We start from the raw sequence: 17,831 nt of genomic DNA on the forward strand, positions 1-17,831 counted from the left end.
GTAGACAGATCTCACACAAACACACACACACACACCTGTCTATCAAAGACATTTTCTATATGCTTTCTATGAAAAGGATAGAGGGAATATTTTCACTTCTGCTTCAGATGGCAGGATGAAACATTTTATGCTCACATTATAAGTTTGTCTCATAGGAGTGAGAAAAAAAAATCTTTAGGTTCAGGAGAAGCTGGACACAAAAGCTAGTTTTCGAAATATTTAAACATTTAGACATGGTAATTCATTCATTAGCAAGTCTTCTACATTCCATACCTGATTGTCTATTAAATATGGAATCAAAATGACAAAACAATCAATAGTAAATAGCTTATATTGTGCGGCTGAAATATCTCAGAATTGTATTTAATATTTGAAAAATGAAATGTTGTGAAGAAAACAAATCATCCGAGCAGAGTGACAGACTGCCATGAGCTGCAGTATTTCAAAGGTACTGGTTGTTACTGGCTTCTTTCCAGCATCAGTAAGTCAGTTGTCATTAGACATAGGCTTTATCGGAAACAGACAAATCCCTGAAGGTTAGCAGAATATAGCCAGGGGGGGTAGCCGGGTAAGCCCACCCCCCATTCCAGTGAATTGACCGACAGAGGAAACCTCTCTCCCCCAGGGTGAATCCCTATGACATTCCACCCTCCTAAACGGTCTTGAACAAATCATGGCGACTGAGGGAGTAACGCTTCCTCGTCTAAATCCCAACAGCCGATTCTCACATCCTGTAACTAGTCAACCACCTCCTGGTTCTCACGCGATTTTGGTTAAAATCAGCTAAATCTAACTTCCAGTTAAGAGCAATCTTACTGTGTAGAGGCAGGCGTTGTGTGTGCGATTTCATGTCAGAATAGAAAGACAAAGGAAAAGAGGTACCTCTCAAATCACGATCAGCTGTGGTTCAAGTTTGACACTTTTCCACACGCAAAGAAACGATTTAACGACCCACAGACATTTTTCAGGAATGCATCACAGACGTGTGAAAGGAATGTTGTCTCACCTGCGTAATGAGCAGGATGAAAGCTGATTTTGAGCTGATTTACAGCTATTAGCTGGATGAAAAACAGGCAACTCGGACGAGGTAATATACAGAGCACCGCATTTTATCAGAAAGCCTTAATGGCGGGGGACTGAACTAAAGGCTAAACGCTTACAACACTTGTATTTTTTGTCCAAAGCCTGTTTCTGGTCAACCAGATAAATGATCAGGAGCCAAGGCCTGGGCTTATAGGAGTTTTACTTACACAAAAGGGCAGAAGGAAAAATGATTGGTATACCAAGACATATGATTGGTTGGTCCCATCTCCAGTAGTTACTTGGACCCACCTCTTGTACAATATGATTGGTTATCTCACTGAACCAATCATTTTTCCTTCTGCCCTCAGAATATTTTTGTGTAACTACAACTCCCATGAACAAGGCCTGGGGTCAAACTTCATTAAATCGGTCCTTAGCCACTGGTACAACGTTAATTAAATCTGATTTGATGGTCTATGATGCTTTCTATTTATTTTTACATGGGCTTAACTGGATCCTGACAGCCAGTCTTACATACCATAATTTAAAGGAGTCTAGAGACCCGAAGTGTTTTGCGGTGAATCAGCTGTCGGATTCTGCTGACACAATGACCCTAAACCATGACTCTTTCCTCACTGAAGTTTCTCCTGCTTTCACAGACATGTAACAACAGGAAATGCGATGGCAGGACAGTCACAGTGACGCAGCGGAGTGTTCCAAGTGAATTGTTGTTTGGGGGGGGGGGGGAGGGGGTTGTGATTGTGAATAAGGCAGAGCTGTAAACTCAGCACCGGACACAAAGACTGATTAAGTAATTAGCCTCAAACCCAGAAGTGGATGAGAAGCCATCTGTCACAAAACAACCCCCCCCCACCAACTCAAAGAGTCCCTTTCATACACCCTCTTAGGGCAAAGCACTGCAGCACATATGTAGGCCTCAGACTTATCATTGGATGCCAACATTAAGTTGGGCTCAGGTTTTTGTGAATAATACACAACTTCACCCCTGCAAAATGCCACCACAGAGCAGTTATCCAGAGTTTGCATTGTACATCCAACCCATTTGCCCGAGTTTCTGCTTGAACGTTTGAAGGGGACCACATGAGTAGCCAAGCCCTCCTCGGTGGGTGAGCCGGTGGGGGTGAGGGGGGGTCACCTAATGCTTATTGCACACGCAGCACTAATGGGAATAAAAGGACGTAATGAAAGTTCCTGTTTAAATGCAACGCTACAGCAAACAGTTGGGGGGGGGGAGGGGGGGGAGAGAAAGGGGTTTCTGGGGGCCCCTACAGTTTCGGTGATCAGGCCAGGCAGTGCGCCAGGGAGGGGCTGTTCCCGGAAGGGGGGGGGGCCCATGTGATTAAGGCTGGCAGTCTGTGGGGAGGAAAGGGGGGGGGGGTTACCTTATACATATCACACACACTGCAATACGTGTAAGCTGTTGCTGAGATTCTCCCCAGCAACCCCCACTGTCAGGGGGTGGAGGTGGGCTAGGGGTCAGGCGGGAGACCAGTTAAGAACCGTCCTTCACTGTAACCCACACAAAAGCATTTAAAGGACAAATCAAAACACCACAGACCGTTGACCTCGCGCTGAGGTCAGGGTTGGATGGCTGGACAAGCCATTTTTACTGATCAGCTGTCAGGAAACCAGGACTTGGTGGGTGCCAGCTGTCTCTGGATAAATGCGGGCCACAGCGGGTTGGACAGTCTTTGCCTCAGAAGCCCCTAAAAGCTTGGCTCCTCTAACACACTTTGGGGCAAGCGTGCCGTCCAACATGCGGTGTCCAACATGCGCCATCCAACATGCGCCGTCCAACATGCGCCGTCCAACATGCGCCGTCCAACATGCGCCGTCCAAAAACTCCCAAGCAAAACAAAACACCTCAGTTCCATTTGCCATGTTGTATCTGTTCCAGGGGTTTGAGGTGGGAGCCTGAGGGCGACACTCTCTAATGCCAGCCTGATAAACGCACAAACACAACTTCGTTTGAAGCCCAAGTGGTCTCATCCTCCCCATCATATCCTCCAATGACTTTTTAGTCCTCCTGAACAGTAGGAGAGGGATTTCCGTCCCTCAGAAAATGGCTTCCAAACACCTTCCAGGGATTCTAGTTTGAAGACACACAGATATTCAGGTGAACGTTAATACCTCAGCCTCGAATCGAGCGACCTGAACAATGCAAGTCTCTGGGCTTAAAAAAAAATCAAATGTCAAAAAACAGACACAGAAGCAAGCCTTAATGAAGGAAGAATCCGGCCATTTTGAACCGCAAACTCACTCTGGTAAAGTGTGTTGATAAAATTTTTTTGAAAAACTCAATAAACAATCCCCAAACCCTATTTCATGTATCATAAATCTCTCAAAAATGTCGCATTTAAAAAAAAAAAAAACAGCACTTTCTTTTTTTATTTTCTTTCCCCACTGATGCAGGGCTGCAAACCAATGTATGATGCAGAAAGCATTTTTAATGGAAGAAGACAGAGCAGAAATTATTATTAATCAATTAGTCAACGAAATATGTTCAAGAGGTCAACACACTAACACTGAAAGAGTCAAGACATTAAAAATAAAGCCCATTTTGAAGATAATTTGCCTCATCTACAAAACAGGACACACACAAAACCTTAAAAGGATATTTGAAAACAGGCTTCCAGCTGTGACACTTGATAAAAGTGCTATCAATGCATGTTATTTTCTATAAGCACTCTACCATACTCAACACAGCCTTAATTTGCTCAATTAGTTGAAGTTTATAATACAGTGCTACGTTACCTGCTGTTTAGAAGGGCTCTTTAATGCGGTACTCACCATGGTAAGAAGATACATCCTATCCGTGCCGTGGAGAGTGGAAATGATGCACAAATTACCGGGGGGGGGGGATGATTCCAACTGAGTGACAGGGGTCCTAAAATATTTGGACCATAATTTGGTTGGTCCGGGTTGGGAGCCCAAAATGATATGCTTTCATATATCTGCACCCCCGCTAATGCCATGGTTTGTCCCACTTTTCATTGGCTTCTACTGGTGACTGACAGCATGGTGTAACCCAAAGCGCCGGCAAACCAGCCACAGAGCTGCAACCCAAGCTAACGTTAGCTGCCTATTTAAATGGTTTTCGTTGTATATGTTCAGAATCAGCAACAGTTTCCATCAAACAGTTCCACTGTAAAACTTATTTAAAAATTGTGCATTCAACAGAATTTTTGGAACATGATTAATATTATGTTGTAGATTTTAAACAGATCACATTTCCATTCAAAGATTTGTCACACTGGTGGGGATGTATCCTCTCTGTCTGCACCTAAATATGCAAGATTCATTTTACAGACAAACCAGTCCAGTTCAATCAAATTGGTAAAAACTCATCATAATAGCATTTCATTAATCATGGGATAGTCTCCAGATCCTGCATAGGTCAAGCAGGTATAAAAAAATGGATGGATGGGTAATCAAAGTGGGGGGTGGCCTGGTGGCCTCACACTTCTGGAACCAGGGTTCAAATCTCCACCAGGGTTCTATCTGTGTGCTTTTTGCACGTTCTCCCTGTGTCGATGTTCCCTACAGGTGCTCTGGTTTCCCCCGCCACAGACCAAAAACATGGTGAGGTCAACTGGAGTTACTAAATTACCAGTAAGTGCGTGTGAGTGTCCCCTGCGATGGGTTGGTGCCCCATCCTGGGTTGTTCCCTGCCTTGTACCCACTGCCTCCAGGAAAGCCCCCCCCCCAACCCTGAACAGGACAACAGGTTACAGAAAATGGATGGATGGATAATCAAAATAATAAACAGCACTTTAAAAAACCATAATAGGGTTTTATTGGTAAGTCAACAGCCATACTAGAGGAAAAAATACTTCTCCTTTGGGATTGCTTTCATTCGAAGTTATTTACAAATCATAGTTTTCCACTAGAGCATATGTGAGATATGGTTAGGCATTAGGTAAAATCAAACAGTGAAGCATTCCTCTGCTGAAGACTCAGCGAGTCAAAGGCAGCGAGTCAAAGGCCAGAGCTGCAATGCCGGCATGTTCTTCACACAGAAGAGCCACTTTGTAGGTGCTCTAAATCAGCACACGTGCCACTTTTCCAGGAAAGGACACGCACTTATCGTGGGACAATCTGGGGCACACGCTTCACAGCAAACATCATCGATCAAGTCAGCAGCTACATTTCATTGAATTAAAACGGGGGACTGGGCTATGTACCCTGTTAAGTTCTGATCCACGGAGCGACGGATTTCACCTTAAAAAAACAGACACATTTCGGCACAGAGAAAACGAAACGCTACCCGAAAACACAACGAGATACTTCGATCTGCACAGGAACTTACCACCCCCAGGACACACGGGGAGGGGGGGGGGTTACGCAGGCCGGAGGAAAAATCACAGTCCTAATGCAGTGCCCTGAAGGCGAGATCACCGCTAGTCCAGCTGCCCCACTCTTTGCAACAGCAGAGCAATAACATTTGTTTACTCCTTCCTCGTCTTATCTCAGTTAAACAAGGGCTCCATTTGTGATAGAGATCAGCTAGAAAACCGCAATTCACTCGGCCAGTCTTTAACACCCCCAGACCCCCTGGACAATTAGCACAGGCCATTGTTCATTATGAGACAAAAACAATGGCTTCTTTTGACAACCAGCAAGGCGTATGCACCACCATCCATAAACAAAGGAAATGACTCCTATTCCACAATTTAATATCCCTTATAACAACAGAACTGATTCTGTGCTGGACACACGCAAGGCTTCCAGCTCCAAACCACCAAAAAGGAGCGTCAGCGAGACAAGAATGCAGAACATTGGTTTCTCTCTTTTTTCGCTCATTTCAGGCCAAATCTGAAGTCGAACTGCACTTCCTGCTGGGTTCTATGTAATTACTAACAGTTTACGCACTCCCGGGTAATTGGTTACAGAGCTCTTGCGAAACGGACTCTCACTCACGCAGAGTAAGGGGTCTTCACTTCACCACCTCACTCCTCCCAGTAAAAAACATCCCCGGGTATGAGCTCTCTCCGGGCCCCCAGAATCGCACACAGAGATATATTATATTACATACATTATGGCACTGCATTCGTTATATTACATACATTATGGCACTGCATTCGTTATATTACATACATTATGGCACTGCATTCGTTCGAATCCCTGTCCCTCACATAGATGATAGAGATCATCTCCACTTACTGTAGGATCCAGGTAATACTCAGGCCTGGGACTGGAGATTCCTCGAGAGGAGCAGAAGCGGTGATTCAGGCTCAGAGGTGGACCGCTCAGTGTGTTGCCAAAAGAGGACCGCAAGTGGTTCACTTTCTGTAGGAGACAAGGGGAGACTGAGGCAGAAGAGGCCGGCCAAAATGTCCGTTGGACATCGCACGGGCCGGGCTACGTCAGGGATGGTCCTCGCGCTGGTTTCCATGGGAGCTGATACCATCAAGAATGCGCATTCCATTCCAGCTGAACTTGCTGAAGGCAAACACTGAGATAAAAGGGCCCCTCTCTTTGTTCGCTCGCTTCAGAAATGACCCAGGAAACGCTGGCTGCTTCACGGTGACCTGAGCGCCGCATGAGCCGTACACAAGAGTAAATGCCCCGGTGCCCAAACTCGGGGGAGGAAGGCAAACACGCACCCCAGACACAGCAGTAAACGCAGGTCCTCGTACAAGGCTGAACGGTGCTCCAAGTCACAGGACTAATTTCAACCTGAAAGCTAATCTGAAATCTGAAATGAAATCTGAATGACTTTTCACTTAATCGCCATAACTCATTTCAACAGTAACACCTCCTGTCACCAGATTATCCTTCAAGCTCTTAACACTTGAAGAGTCAGGTATTCTTTTATGAAATGCATTGGACACTAAACATACTATGTCTTACAGTACAATGTGATTAAAACTTAGGTCCATAATGAAAAGATGAGATTATGAGACTACCTGCTGTTCGTTACCCATAGTCAAGGGACCATGAGGACCAGACCACCCGGCACCATCCAGGAGTTACGGGACTGGCATGGTAATGGCTCACAATGTCTTTGGCTCACAGCCGATAGGAACACACTGTGATCGTAACTGTACAGCTGAATGATGAGTCTCCTTGAGTCCTGACATCTTCACATCATAACGTGTTTATCATCATGCACAAGTTACAATCATAAAGGCCTTGATTTGCTGGGCTACACTATCAGAAAATATAAATAAAACATAGTTCCAGTGAATTGTTGAACTCAACTTAAAATCTTGAGAGAGACACATTGAGCTACGTTTAGCTCCCTTTGTGTTCCCATGTCATTCACAAAATAATTTGAGAAATAACTAGGTTGCAGATCACAGGCTTAAACTGCATCTGTTTCTGAATATGAGCACAGTTTGCACAGAACTCAACAAACATGAGCTTATCAGCACATTTGGCTGTTTCAAAAGTTAGATCATCCACAACTATATGCCTGTAAAGATAACTAAGCCAGCGTTGGGTGGGACCAAAACAGTCTATTCTGTCAACAGTTTTATTTCACATAAGTGTGCTGGCCATTTCTACATTCTGATTTAACACTCTGCAATCTGCAATCTGCAAATGAGTCATGTCTGGCTTAAGCAACCATTTGTGCCAGGGCTATATGTCATCTGTGGGACCTCCGATCCCTACAAAAAAGTTAATCATTTCCTGAAACAAAGAAATGAACTGAAGGTACTTGTATTGTGTGGGAAACAGTGTAGACATACAAACAGATATCTAAATGACTGATACCAACAAAACTCCTGATCTGAGTGAAACGATTATATAAATAACAGGGTATTTTGAAAGATAAACAACCAAACTGATTCTAGTTTGCTTCCACAGAGACCTTATGGAGGATAAGCCCTGAAGGTCACTCATGGGTCACGAAAGCAGGCTGTGACTCAATGTCCTCCTTTTCCAATAAGGAGCCTGACCTGAAACGGCCCAGCTGAATAAATCGGAGGAAACTGTAAGTCATGTTGGAAAAAAGAGGGACGGCAAAGCATCAAAACCAGATGGGAAGCTAAGGTGACTATAGCGAGATGTCCAGACCGGGATTAAATTCACAGTTCAGTGAAATCTAACTAATTAAGAACTTAGAACAGAATCTGCAGATAAGATGGGGATCCCAAACCAAGGGCTGGGGGGGGAAAGAAGACTTACTAATGAAGACAAGTCACTGAAGTCTGGGGTTACTGTGATGGGTGGTGGGGGGGGGGGGGGGGGGACCCAAAACCAGCGCCAGCCCAAAGAGGCTCACATCTGGACGGCAAGCTGGCTGAGGAACACGGCCCTCTCTGTTCTCCTGCTGCGGCCGCTGTTTATGGGCCCCGCTTTGAAGGGCCGGCGTGTGCCGCAGGAGCGGGGGGGCTCTCTGCAGCTGAGCAGCACGTGCTCCGGTCCCACCGTGTAATTCCGTCGGGGTCTGTTTGGGGTCAGTCTCGGTTTTCGCCATTTACCCTACACTGGGCCTCCAAATATTACGCACCCAAGCCCATCTGGGCGGAAACAAACAAACAAACAAAAAACTCACAAAAACAAACTCTCCTCATTTCTATTGCCCCAGAAAGGAGCTGGGTAACAGCTTTCAGGATCATTTTACGGATCAATTATTCTTTTAGAAGTTTCCATTAAGAAGCATCAATGTAACACAAGCTCACGATAACCCTGCATAGGGATAAACTGACAAATAATACCTACATTTGGCAAATAATACCCCAAGAAGATAACAACCTTATAGTTATGGCTTCAACAAGATACAGGTTAACCATAACTGGTTAAAAACTGTGGTGATGCAGGTCAGGTTCAAAAGCCATCATACCATCTACCTCCTCCTAACACAAGTATAAAAGGACCAAAAATGCAAAAGGTTTCCATTTTTCAGTGACGCGAGTTTGGCACACATTTCAATCGATTCCTGAAACCACTTCAATCGAACATCACCAAACACCTGGCATCCTTGCAATGTAATCCAAAAAGTCTGCACATTAAATATTTGGGATTCCCCATAATATAACTGATACATTTCATCCATTCATATATTACATTCTCTCCTAAAGGGGCTTCCAGTTCGGTCCAAGTAAATAAGACACTGCATCAACCAAACGATACAGTGAAAATGATTCTGGCAAAAGACCACAAGCGCGAATACTTAGAATGCCGAGAGAGCACTTCGCAAGTCAGGGTGAAACTTGTCGTTTCTTTCCAGAAACGACCAGTAAAATTCACGGCTCGCTTTGTAGGTCGAAAAAGGTTCTTCCAAAACCTTTTTCCCCCGTTTTTTTCTGAAACATGCCGAGGATTCAGGTTTTATTGATGACAGGGGAAAAAGCCGCAGAAGTCGGCGGAGCGCATCGCGGGTAATGCTGAGAATGAAATGCCCATTGCAGTGGTGGTGCACGGCAAGGACGGGGCATCCATCCATCACGCCTGTACCACTGTCTTATGCATGGGGTAAATGTAGCAGAACGATTCCCCTTCCATTTACCCCCCCCCCCCGGCCCGGAATCGCTTTTCGTAACTGCTTTCAGTCCAGCAAAAGGAAAAGGCAGGAAATAACGGTAATGAAGGTTAAACCGCAACCACACAGAAATCCCGAATCAACTACTGTACGCAGAAGTGTCGTGAGATATTCATTCGTATTTTTTATTTCTATCTGTCTGTAATTTTGAAAAGCATTCATGTTCAAACACGGAATATGGATTAACACGTACCGTCAACAGACATTGCACTGCAGTTGTATCCCAAACAACTTTTTGCGTTAAAGTAACACCTAAAACACTAAATATGTTCTCTGATGAAAGCAAATACAAAAGTCATTTTAGAAATAATAGTATGCCTTGAGCGGCAGTATTAAGGGGTCTCTGGACCATTTCTGTACATGTTTTTTTTTTTACTTCTTGGCGCACACATTAAAGGTGATCTTAACACTATGTGTGTTTCTTACTACACTAAGGTACCTTCACTAACCTTCACTTTCTGGATCGCTTTTTCCACACACCAGTCCAGCTGTAATAGTTGGGATCAGGATGTCCGTACCTTGCTGTCAGAGATACCGTCCGCCCGATCCCAGGCTGATCTCCACTTGGGGCAAGAGACTCGTCAGAGCGAGAGACAAGCAAGTCTTACATATTTCTTCGCCTCAAAACGGGGCGAGAGAAAAGCAATGATTGTGAAAACGCCGCAAAAAGAAGACGTGTAACGCTAAGGATCAAGCGATGAGATCGCGGACGATGATGCGCTGCGCTGACAAACTTTGCTCCTGTCGGCGTGCGTGCGTGTGTGCGCGACCCCGCCGCTCGCCGCCGATACTCTGTAGCGCAGCGCACTCCCCTCGCTTCTTTTGGGTACTCCTGCTTGTAAATACATTATAACGGAACTGGGACACCGCAAGGCATTGTGGACCCTTTTAAAGGTGTAACGCACTGTGAGACATTACTGCAGAGCGCTGCTACGCTTTAATTAACTGCATTTAATTTGACTTTTTTTGTACTTTGGTAAATGTTTCTGATTTTTAAGATAAATATATACTTATTTCCTCTGAACAATAGTAAGTTCGTAATTTGTTTATAAAGAAACAACTGCACAAATGACTGTTATTAATACTTAGAATTAAATTTGTTATTATTAAAAATAAGTCTAACAAATCTTCAAAATCGTAAAGTATACGGGTGGATAGAGCTAGCACACAACTTGCAATGCTGATATCAAACAAAACTAGAGATGATCCAGGGTGATGAATAGTTAATGCTTCGTTCATGACAATTACTATGACTAGCATCATCTATTTTGCAGGTCACCATTGGGGTGCCATTTTAAGGAGGCGTGTTGAAACGGCCTATTTGGAGGCTGTCATACACTTTAGGACAGTTTGCCTTAATTAATGGATTATGATCTTCTCCACAGGTCATGCTGATAGGAGACAACAAAGCCAGGGAGTCAGTAACAGGATTAAAGTGACAAGTGTTGATATTGGAATGTGCCCTCAAAACATGTTATTATGGTATTATTATATTGGTCATTATTAGGTTAACCAAACAGATGCCATTATGAAAAGCAATTTGCTGAGCCATCTGTTACTGTTTGGTCCACATGCTAAAATGTGTGGAAATGGCCCATGTCATAAATGGTGTCTGTCCCTCGCTCTCCCTGCTGCGGTGGTTGCGCGGACAGCGAAGCTGTGCAGGCGAGGTCTAAAAGTGTTCTTCGAGGAAACATCTCCGCTTAGACAGTTCGCGGCATGCAGCAGCATTATATTGGTCCTGTGCCATTGAAAAAATGCGGTAGCTAGCGAACAAGTGAGAGTTGAGAAAAGCCATTGCTAGAAAGAGTAAGCAGCAGATTTTAAATAGAAACATGTTTCTAATTAATTGAAAACCCTAACATATTTGTTTTACGTGTTGCTTCCGAACACACACTGGTGTTATTGTAGTGCAGTTGCCATGGTTTCAAGACACCTTTTAAACATTATATTAATTATTTTTTTTATTATTGTTAAATTATTCCAGCAAAATAATGTGAAACACCCAGTCCTGACAGGTGTAATAGTTTCTGAAAATGAGTGGATGGATTGGATTATTATAATATTGCATTTTTGTGATATACTCTGACAGTTGCACATAAATCATGACTTTTCAACTTTTCTGAACCTAGTATATTGGCATAAAAAGCTTTTTTTTAAAAAACAGAAAAAAACATGGAATATTTGTACAAATACACAGGCCATATCTAAATGTATTGTAATTCACTCTTTAATCCATGCAGTAATAATTAAGGGGGGGGGGGGGGTCCTCAGTGACACTGACATGAATCGTTTTCTTAGGATTAACTTTAATTTTCATACTCAAAAACTTAAATTTCCCCAGAAACTTTTGGTTTGTTAGTACTTATTTAAAAAAAACCACTCATGCACATGTATTCAACTATAAACAATAATAATCATTAAATATAAAGCGGTAAGGTGGTCCACACTGTAAAAAGGAGAAGAATTTCATCAGTGCTCAATACTCACTTTTCCTATGCAGAGTCAGAGGGGTTTGGAACCTATACCAGAGGGTACAGGAGCAAGGTGGGAAATAGCACAGGAGGGGCACCAACCCACAAACTCCACACACTGTGTAAAGTAATAGATCTAATTACTGTGCCACCATGCCACCCCATGGGCAATTCAACAAAATGTACTTTTATATAACGTCTTTCCAAACATTGTTTCCCCAGATTGAGTATCAAACAACAGTGTCACCAGATGACAGAGAACATAACAACAGTAAAATGAATTGTGAGTAAAAGCCAGAAATGATAAAGCTTGCGATTTATCAACACAGAACTTCTACACAAGAGTACTATTTTAGTCTGCATTTTCTGCTGGTCTGATCTCCGTGATCCTGTTGCTGAGTGACGTCAGGCTTGTGGCAACATGCTTAAGGCTGCAAGTCGGTGTGAGGGAGCAGTCTGACCCAGTGCAGATAAACAGAAATACGAGATGGATTGGGGGGGGGGGGGTGCAGGTCAATCCCAGTAGCATATGTGTGGTCAGAGGGCCTCAAACCTGCACCAGGGTGGCCTTCCCGTAATGCTAAGGGACACAGAGACACAAGATGGGGCGATGTCATCTGATCCAGGCCAGAGGATGCGTAATGAGTCTTTATAGATCGTCAGGGGACAGCTGAGAATGACACGCTACATTAACAGGCCGAGGTGAGGACTGGGGAGCTCAGGAGCTGTTGGTGAAGAGAATCTTAATTGTGGTTCAGCAAATAACAGATGTCCAAAGAGGAAGTTTTGCATACCATCAGAAGGTAACAACAGAAAGATATCACATAGGGATGTTATAGCAAGGTGTATGTTCCTCGTCGTGTTTACCATACTATAAATATGGACCAAATAGATTTTATTTCTGTTTCAGAAGTTATATAAGGTGTATGCATACATTTACGTTATATTATATTTATAATGATGGATGAAGTTGAATGAAAGTGACAGGGAAGTGGAGTTTCCACAAACAGAATGTGATTTCACCATGAAGCTAAGCAGTCGTAGGCGGCAGTTAATCTAACTTATGGCACAGTATGGGACCCTGTGCCACTCTTTGACGTCATGAAGTGCTCTACAATGGAGCTGGAGGCGGATCGAAACTTGACTGGGGTGAATTTTCACAACGGGCTCCCCCAGACTGTGCACCCTTTGCCGATCACGCTCAACTTTCCAGGCCGAAGGCTCGATGTTACAGGGCTGAAGATGAAGGGCCTCACTCTTACCTCTAAATATCAAACATTTTAACAAGCATTTTTAATTCAAAATGAGCAACAAGTTTATTAAATGCTCTAAGAGAGACACTGGAGTCTGGGAATCTTCTGGAATCCTCTGAAAGCTATCTTAAGCCAAAGCCGGTACTGGAGCTCTCATTCACCAGACAGTGTTCTGAAGATACTCAAATACCTTCCTATCATCTCCTGCATGGCTCTTCTGACATGACACAGTCCTTTGGAAAAATACGTGTTTAATCCTCTCAGAGGATGATATTTGTGTGGGCTTTGGGTACAAATGAAGTCCCTGCACTTGTGGGTGATGTGCAAGGGAAGGAGTAACAAAGGGGTGTCTCACACAACGCAGTGGGACCAGAGAGGGCCGAGGATCTGGTGATTCATCGCGTAATCAATAACGGCCCCCCCATTCTGCCCTCATTTATCCGGTATGCGAGAACCCTCCCTTTCTGAAAAGTTTAAATCAGGGGGAGAGCTCGATGGAAAGCGATGACCTCAACATAGTGCGCTGTCAGAAATGCGCTTTGGGAGAGCTGGTGATTCCCTGAAACTCCAGAGCGACAGAGTCGATTTATACATTTTATTTATTAATAACCCCATAGTCCTGCGGCAGACGCCCACCCGTCCACCCTTCTGCTATGTGTCTATGAACATTATTATGGGATGTCTACGCTGCAAGGCCCAGGCCAAGGAGAGGAAGCTTCTTGCAGTCAGGACATTCATTTTTTATTGCCTCATCCTGACTTTGCTTATAAGGGATCGAAGGCAGCCTATTCAGTTTAATTCAATTAATACTTTATTATTGTTAGAGCAACCTTTCCCACGTGGCCAGAAAACATAATGAGTGGATTTTCAGCATATTAATTGAGATTTATATGTCAAATAGAAAGAAGTTCTGCCAATAAAAAAGTGCTTGAAATTAAACAATAACAGTGGTATTGTGGGTTTTTGGTCAGCCCGCTGGATATAACTCAAAGCTGCACTGTTTCCTGCATGGATTTATGTTATAGACTGCTGATGGGGAGTGTAACCGGAATAGTTTTGGTTTATATACCTCTGTATGAAGTGGTACATTTTTCTTTATCAAAGGTACTGGAGACACTGTATCGCAGATTTTTGGTCTAGCAGGACTCTTAATTGATCCAATTTGATTTGATTGATCCAAATTGAAGTAACCAATATTAAATTTAGATGAATTATCTGCAAAAGATGAATATTTAAAAAGATAAAGACTCACTTTTAAATGGTATTAAATCTAATTATGAGTATAGCATGCTACTGTAATCATTAGAATACCACACTGTAGGTTTTCTGTAAAAATGGCTAGACTTCTATAAACATTTTTTTCCTTAAAATAAATGTTTAAAAGTGTTTAAAATTTTTACAGCAAAGGTAGCTTAAAGCAGGTATGTAATTTATATATATATTGTTAAAACAAAAACAGGATGTTTTAGCACAAAATAATAGGTTAACAACCGCACTTACACAATCTTGGATGTCACTTTGCCATTGATGTCAGTAATACTTTGCATTTCTGTTTAATCTGCCTAAACTGGATGGTACGCAGGTCCAGTTTTAATAATCAGTAAAAGGCAACTAAGTCGGGCTTTTTCCATGATGCAGCTTAAAATCGGCTAAATTAATAAGAAAATGGTTGAAAGAATATAGACTATATGGACAAAAGTACTGGGGCACCTGGCCATTACACCTACAGGAACTTTTATGACATCCCATTCTAAATCCATAGGTATCAATGTGGAGCTGGTCCCCCCTTTGCAGCTGTAACAGCTGCCACTCTTCTAGGATGGTTTTCCAATGTTGGAGTGTGTCTGTGGGAGTTTTTGCCCATTTCTCCAGAAGTAGGACATCTCATGCAAACTCTTTATGAGTGAAAACTTCCATTCAGACCACCAGAGAAGATGGCGTGGAAACCTGAAGCAGACCTTCAGCAGACCACGGCTCTGTTTCCCATAAAAGCGAGATTTCATCAGCAGAAGCAATAATACTCAGAAGAGTCATCACACGTTTATTTAATGGGTGACCCCAGCCGCCCGTCTGAGCAACACTAACAGCTGCGAGCTGTGGGCACAGCTTGCATCAGTCTTTAACGTCACTCTGCCTTTTAAAGGTGAACTGATGGCGATGGTGAGTCTTTCGGAGAAATTACAAGCCCATCAGGCAGGGGAACATCCTCGATCATATACAGCAAAGGAGTGATGGACTAATAATATACAGCAAAGGACTGAAAGGTGTACATACACGCTAAACGGTATTATTTTTGGAGCCTACCGAGAAATCGCATAAACTCACAGAAACCCGTGTAACTCACAGGTTAGCTGTTTTTGTACTAGTGATGTAGTAAACTGAGACAAGACCAAGACCAATGCAGGGCAACATCAAGACAAGACCAAGACCAAGGCAGGGCGAGACCGGGACAAGACCAAGGCAGGGAGTGACCAAGACAAGACCAAAACCAAAGCAGGGCTAGACCAACTCAGGATCAGAAACAGATTAATGTTTGAGTCTACATAACACAACACAGTATAAAATGTGGGAATAGGCACCATCTTGGGGCTAGGCAGTATGGCCTAAAATTTGTGTCACAGTATAATTTGAACCATGGACATTTTTTCTTAAAATTTCAATATAAATGCTTCTGTACAAATGTAACATTTTTTCAAATAAGACACACCTTATTATGCATTTGAACTTTGAAGCAGGCTGTTTTACACCCAATCACAGTACCGTGTTAACCCTTTGAGCCCTATCCATTTTTGAGCGTTATTCCATCCATTTGATTTTACCCTTATTACATTGCATGTACATGCGTTAGTCACATATGCTTTATGGTTTCATTTTCAGGACATTCTGGGCACCTCAATTATGTCAAAATTTGATGAGTAAATGTTGACACAGTTCTGATATCATCCTTCTTATGAGGAAAAACTACTTGCTCCTTTTGAAATTTCTCAGTATTTAGTATCATCGAATACAAAAATTTGCAGGCACTACAAATATAATATGATAAATGTTGAGATTAGAGTCTCTATGATGTGGGAATACAGGAGTTTCATTGGGGACCTTTCTATGGGTTAGTATTGTGAAGGAATACATAGTGCCAGGAGGAAATGAATATGTTTGATTTTGCATCCATTTGGTAACTTGTTGAAATTATCTGATAGAGAGGAATGCATGGGTTTAATTTTTTTTATTATTACTTTATAACAGGGGTGTGAAACTCCAGTCCTGGGAGGGCACAGCCCTGTGTAGCTTAGTTCTTTCCTATTCTACCACAAATGATTCAGCTGAAGAGCTGTGTGGTAATTAGAACAAGGAGTTGAACCAGGTAAACCAAAAACTGTGCAGGACTCTGGCCCCCCATGACTGGAGTTTGACACCCCTGCTTTATAACATCAGAGAGAAATTGGAATAGAAAATCATTGTTTAGTTTATCATCCACTGAATAAACACAGACATAACGGACGGTTTTGGAGTCCAATGCTGAATGTTTATCGCTATCGTTTTTTTCGCATATATACGCTACTGTATATAGATAAAGCGATATTTGAGAAGGAAACTTAAAGTCGGCGTTTCAGCCTCAAACAACAAACCAACGCTGTAGCACGTCATTGTGTTTACATGTAGGAGGTGTTCCAGTTACTCTATGGGCACGTTCTACTTAAACTTTTGACGGAGCTCGACATTAAACATACATATACAAACTTTTGTAAATTAACATTACGAAACTATCAAATAATTGTCTTTCTAATTAATACAATGTTGCGTTTTGTTATTTCTAGTAGAAGACCAGCCTGTTTTTGAGTCTTTTTGTATCCTTTTATTTATATGCTTATAATAAATAAATTATAAAATTAATGTTTTTTTCCAAGAAGAGTAGTGCGTGAATCATTTCGTAAGCGAATATGCGCATTGTTTTCTGTCTAATGTGAATAAGATCTATGATTTATGGATTATTAAGGGTGCTTTTTCGCGGAAAATGATTAACATGTATGCGTAATAGCGCATAGGATTACTCGGGAATATTTTAGCGCACAGCTAGCTGCTACTTGGACGAACGGATCGAGTAATTTCTCTGGATTCTCACGATATGCGATTCATGTATGTGCGTTATACCTATCCAAAGTTACGAGCCTGAGATTAATGGGTGCGAAAATCAACACATTTTCTAATGGTAAACAAACAGATGAATATTAAGCCACTGTGATAAATATTGTGGGTTTTTTATGAGTGGTCTTGACTGGTCTAAAAATAAAACCGGGAGTCCTCTATATCCGAGACCGAGAAAAAACTGAGTCAAAATAATGTCGTTTCCGCCGGTCTCGAGTACCTCAACTCTACTTTGTGCACGTGGAAACCTCTAACTTTTGCCATTAATTTTATATTTTTTAACAATGAGTGCAAAGTGTAGTGCTCCCAGTGCGGTACAGTAGTAGCTTTGTACATACTTTAGATGGTTTGTATAGGCTATTATATAAACAGGTCTTGATAAGAAATGACAAAGTAATTTGAATCGCTAAGTGTACAATACAGTGC

At 42.5% G+C, this 17,831-nt stretch overlaps 1 protein-coding gene across 8 annotated transcripts in view; it reads right to left on the bottom strand.

Moving 5' to 3' along the window:
• The window catches only part of rassf8b (Ras association domain family member 8b), a 51,667-nt gene extending 41,308 nt beyond the window's left edge, over positions 1–10,359 (bottom strand). For 4 of the 8 annotated variants that reach the window (XM_072710214.1, XM_072710213.1, XM_072710217.1 and 1 more), the window contains exons 1-2: positions 9,985–10,359; positions 6,208–6,333 (exon numbers count right to left, since the gene is read on the bottom strand). The gene's annotated coding sequence lies outside the window, so the exon portion shown is untranslated. The remainder of the gene's footprint in view (positions 1–6,207; positions 6,334–9,984) is intronic. The other 4 variants (XM_072710219.1, XM_072710218.1, XM_072710215.1 and 1 more) reach the window with 3 other exon arrangements.
• Between the last annotated feature and the right edge of the window lie 7,472 nt (positions 10,360–17,831).

The sequence above is a fragment of the Paramormyrops kingsleyae genome, chromosome 3 (genome assembly GCF_048594095.1).
Source record: "Paramormyrops kingsleyae isolate MSU_618 chromosome 3, PKINGS_0.4, whole genome shotgun sequence".
Classification (NCBI taxonomy): domain Eukaryota; kingdom Metazoa; phylum Chordata; class Actinopteri; order Osteoglossiformes; family Mormyridae; genus Paramormyrops; species Paramormyrops kingsleyae.